Genomic DNA, 5855 nt, shown 5'->3' with positions numbered 1-5855 from the left:
TATATATATATATATATATATATATAAGTTGTTCTCTCTTTAAAATTTTGGGAAACAGTTTCTTCTAACAGATCAAAATATACCCTAAATCTCTAGTGTATGGCTTTGTTCTAGTCTCCTGCCTGATCACATTCTCTCCCTTTATTTATTTATTTATTTTTTAAAAATCCTCTTCTTTCTTTTTTCAACCAACTTCTTATCAATTCCTTTTATAAAATCTTTTATACATTTCATCTTTACAGTCATATTCCATCCCCTCATCGTATTAACCCTTATTTTGTACATATATAAGTTTTTCTTTCTTTAAAATTTTGGGAGGCACTTTCTTCTAACAGACCAAAATACACCCAAAATCTAGTGTGTGGCACTGATCTGTGCACCAGCCTGATCATATTTGATCATACTCTGTTTTTGTTTTGTTTTGTTTTGTTGTTTGTTTTTATCTTTTCCTTTTTCTTTTTTTTTTCTTTTTTCTTTCTTTCCCTTTCTTTTCCCCTGGTTTCAGGTCTTTTCTGATTTCTTTAGTGTATATTTACTGGGGATGTTGTTACCCTGTTAGCATTTTGTTCTCTCATTCATCTATTCTCCTCTGGACAAAATGACAAGATGGAAAAAATCACCTCAACAAAAAAAACAAGAGGCAGAACCGATTGCCAGGGACCTACTCAATACAAACATTAGTAAGATGTCAGAACTAGAGTTCAGAACGATGATTTTAAAGATACTAGCTGGGCTTGAAAAAAGCATGGAAGTTATTAGAGAAACCCTTTCTGGAGAAATAAAAGAACTAAAATCTAATGAAGTCGAAATCACAAAGGCTATTAATGAGGTGCAATCAAAAATGGAGGCTCTAACTGCTAGGATAAATGAGGCAGAAGAGAGAATTAGTGAAATAGAAGATCAAATGTTGGAAAATAAAGAAGCTGAGAAAAAGAGAGATAAACAACTACTGTATCACGAGGGCAGAATTCGAGAAATAGGTGCTACCATAAGACGAAACAACATTAGAATAATTGAGATCCCAGAAGACAAAGGAAGAGAGAGGGGGGCAGAAAGTATATTGAAGCAAATTATAGCAGAGAACTTCCTTGATTTGGGGAAAGAAACAGGCATCAAAATCCAGGAGGCAGAGAGAACCCCTCTCAAAAATCAATAAAAATAGGTCAACACCCCGACATCTAATAGTAAAACTTACGAGTCTCAGAGACAAAGAGAAAATCCTGAAAGCAGCTCGGGACAAGAGATCTGTAACCTACAATGGTAGAAACATTAGATTGGCAACAGACCTATCCACAGAGACCCGGCAGGCCAGAAAGGACTGGCATGATATATTCAGAACACTAAATGAGAAAAATATGCAGTCAAGAATACTATATCCAGCTATGCTGTCATTGAACATAGAAGGAGAGATAAAAAGCTTCCAGGACAAACAAAAACTAAAGGAATTTGCAAACACGAAACCAGCCCTACAAGAAATATTGAAAGGGGTCCTCTAAGCAAAGAGAGATCCTAAAAGTAACATAGACAGAAAGGAACACAGACAATATACAGTAACAGTCACCTTACAGGCAATACAATGGCACTAAATTCCTATCTTTCAATAGTTACCCTGAATGTAAATGGGCTAAATGCCCCAATCAAAAGACACAGGCTATCAGATTGGATAAAAAAACAAGACCCATCGATATGCTGTCTGCAAGGGACTCATTTTAGACCCAAAGACATCCCCAGATTGAAAGTGAGGGGGTGGAAAACCATTTATCATGCTAATGGACACCAAAAGAAAGCTGGGGTGGCAGTCCTTATATCAGACAAATTGGATTTTAAACCAAAGACTGTAATAAGAGATGAGGAAGGACACTATATCGTACTTAAAGGGTCTATCCAACAAGAAGATAAACAATTGTAAATATCTATGCCCCTAACATGGGAGCAGCCAATTATATAAGCCAATTAATAACAAAAGCAAAGAAACACATCCACAACTTTAGTGGGGGGGACTTCAACACTCCCCTCACTGAAATGGACAGATCATCTAAGCAAAAGATCAACAAGGAAATAAAGGCTTTAAATGACACACTGGACCAAATGGACTTCACAGATATATTCAGAACATTCCATCCCAAAACAACAGAATACACATTCTTCTCTAGTGCCCATGGAACATTCTCCAGAATAGATCACATCCTAGGTCACAAATCAGGTCTCAACCAGTACCAAAAGATTGGGATCATTCCCTGCATATTTTCAGACCACAATGCTTTGAAACTGAACTCAATCACAAGAGGAAAGTCGGAAAGAACTCAAATACATGGAGGCTAAAGAGCATCCTATTAAAGAATGAATGGGTCAACCAGGAAATTAAAGAAGAATTAAAAAAATTCATGGAAACCAATGAAAATGAAAACACAACTGTTCAAAATCTTTGCGATGCAGCAAAGGCAGTCCTAAGAGGCAAGTATATAGCAATACAAGCCTTTCTCAAGAAACAAGAAAGGTCTCAAGTACACAACCTAACCCTACACCTAAAGGAGCTGGAGAAAGAACAGCAAATAAAGCCTAAACCCAGCAGGAGAAGAGAAATAATAAAGATCAGAGCAGAAATCAATGAAATAGAAACCAAAAGAACAGTAGAACAGATCAACGAAACTAGGAGCTGGTTCTTTGAAAGAATTAATAAGATTGATAAACCCCTGGCCAGACTTATCAAAAAGAAAAGAGAAATGAACCAAATAAATAAAATCATGAATGAAAGAGGAGAGATCACAACCAGCACCAAAGAAATACAAACAATTATAAGAACATATTATGAGCAACTCTATGCCAGCAAATTAGATAATCTGGAAGAAATGGATGCATTCCTAGAGATGTACCAACTACCAAAACTGAACCAGGAAGAAATAGAAAACCTGAACAGACCTATAACCACTAAGGAAATTGAAGCAGTCATCAAAAATCTCCCAAAAAACAAAAGCCCAGGGCCAGATGGCTTCCCAGGGGAATTCTACCAAACATTTCAAGAAGAATTAATACCTACTCTTCTGAAACTGTTCCAAAAAATAGAAATGGAAGGAAAACTTCCAAACTCATTTTATGAGGCCACCATTACCTTGATCCCCAAACCAGACAAAGACCCCATCAAAAAGGAGAATTATAGACCAATATCCTTGATGAACATGGATGCAAAAATTCTCACCAAAATACTAGCCAATAGGATCCAACAGTACATTGAAAGGATTATTCACCAGACCAAGTGGGATTTATCCCTGGGCTGCAAGTTTGGTTCAACATCCGCAAATCAATCAATATGATATAATACATTAATAAAAAAGAGAACAAGAACCATATGATCCTCTCAATAGATGCAGAAAAAGCATTTGACAAAGTACAGCATCCTTTCTTGATCAAAACTCTTCAGAGTATAGGGATAGAGGGTACATAGCTCAATACCATAAAAGCCATCTATGAAAAACCCACAACTAATATTATACTCAATGGGGAAAAACTGAGAGCTTTCTCGCTAAGGTCAGGAACACGGCAGGGATGTCCACTATCACCACTGCTATTCAACATAGTATTAGAAGTCCTAGCCACAGCAATCAGACAACAAAAAGAAATAAAAAGGCATCCATATCAGCAAGGAAGAAGTCAAACCTCACTCTTTGCAGATGATATGATACTTTATGTGGAAAACCCAAAAGACTCCACCCCAAAACTGCTAGAACTCATACAGGAATTCAGTCAAGTGGCAGGATATAAAATCAATGCACAGAAATCAGTGGCATTCCTACACAACAACAAGACAGAAGAAAGAGAAATTAAGGAGTCGATCCCATTTACAATTGCACCCAAAACCGTAAGATACCTAGGAATAAATCTAACCAAAGAGGCAAAGGATCTGTACTCAGAAAACTATAAAATACTCATGAAAGAAATTGAGGAAGACACAAAGAAATGGAAAAACGTTCCATGCTCATGGATTGGAAGAACAAATATTGTGAAGATGTCAATGCTACCTAGAGCAATCTACACATTTAATGCAATCCCTATCAAAACACCATGAACTTTTTTCAAAGAAATGGCACAAATAATCCTAAAATTTGTATGGAACCAGAAAAGACCCCGAATAGCCAGAGGAATGTTGAAAAAGAAAAGCAAAGCTGGTGGCATCACAATTCAGGACTTCAAGCTCTATTACAAAGCTGTCATTATCAAGACAGTATGGTACTGGCACAAAAACAGGCACATAGATCAATGGAACAGAATAGAGAGCCCAGAATGGACCCTCAACTGTATGGTCAACTAATCTTTGACAAAGCAGGAAAGAATGTCCAATGGAAAAAAACAGTCTCTTCAACAAATGGTGTTGGGAAAATTAGACAGCCACATGCAGAAGAATGAAACTAGACCATTTCCTTACACCACACACAAACATAGACTCAAAATGGTTGAAAGACCTCAATGTGAGACAGGAGTCCATCAAAATCCTAAAGGAGAACACAGGCAGCAACCTCTTCGACCTCAGCCGCAGCAACTTCCTAGAAACATCACCAAAGGCAAGGGAAGCAAGGGCAAAAATGAACTATTGGGACTTCATCAAGATAAAAAGCTTTTGCACAGCAAAAGAAACAGTCAACAAAAGCAAAAGACAACCAACAGAATGGGAGAAGATGTTTGCAAATGACATATCAGATAAAAGGCTAGTATCCAAAGAACTTCTTAAACTCATCACCCAAAGAACAAATGATCCAATCAAGAAATGGGCAGAAGGCATGAACAGACATTTTTCCAAAGTTGATATCCAAATGGCCAACAGACACATGAAAAAGTACTCAACGTCGTCGGCATCAGGGAAATCCAAATCAAAACCTCAATGAGATATCACCTCACACCAGTCAGGATGGCTAAAATTAACAAGTCAGGAAACGACAGATGTTGGCGGGGATGTGGAGAAAGGGGAACCCTCCTACACTGTTGGTGGGAATGCAAGCTGGTGCAGCCACTCTGGAAAACAGTATGGAGGTTCCTCAAAAAGTTGAAAATAGAGCTGCCATACGATCCAGCAATTGCACTACTGGGTATTTACCGCAAAGATACAAATGTGGGGATCCGAAGGGGTACGTGCACCCCGATGTTTATAGCAGCAATGTTCACAATAGCCAAACTGTGGAAAGAACCAAGATGTCCATCGAAAGATGAATGGATAAAGAAGAGGTGGTATATATATACAATGGAATATTATGCAGCCATCAAAAGGAATGAAAATTGCCATTTGCAATGACGTGGATGGAACTGGAGGGTATTATGCTGAGTGAAATAAGTCAATCAGAGAAAGACATGTATCATATGACCTCACTGATATGAGGAATTCTTAATCTCAGGAAATAAACTGAGTGTTGCTGCAGTGGTGGGGGGTGGGAGGGATAGGGTGGCTGGGTGATAGACATTGGGGAGGGTATGTGCTATGGGGAGCGCTGTGAATTGTGTAAGACTGATGAATCACAGACCTGTACCTCTGAAACATAATACATTATATGTTAAAAAAAAAAACCCAACAAGATAGCAGGAGGGGAAGAATGAAGGGGGGGAAATCAGTGGGGGTATGAACCATGAGAGACTATGGACTCTGAGAAACAGACTGAGGGTTCTAGAGGGGAGGAGGGTGGGGGGATGGGTTAGCCTGGTGATGGGCATTAAAGAGGGCACGTTCTGCATGGAGCACTGGATGTTATATGCAAACAATGAATCATGGAACACTACATCAAAAACTAAAAAAAAAAGAAAAAAAATTTAATAAATGAGATATCTTTAAACACAAAGATCATATGTTTTGTTTTAAAAAGACCATCTAAGTA

This window comes from Phoca vitulina, unplaced genomic scaffold (assembly GCF_004348235.1).
Source record: "Phoca vitulina isolate PV1807 unplaced genomic scaffold, GSC_HSeal_1.0 scaffold32, whole genome shotgun sequence".
NCBI lineage: Eukaryota > Metazoa > Chordata > Mammalia > Carnivora > Phocidae > Phoca > Phoca vitulina.
This window is presented reverse-complemented; position numbering follows the sequence as displayed.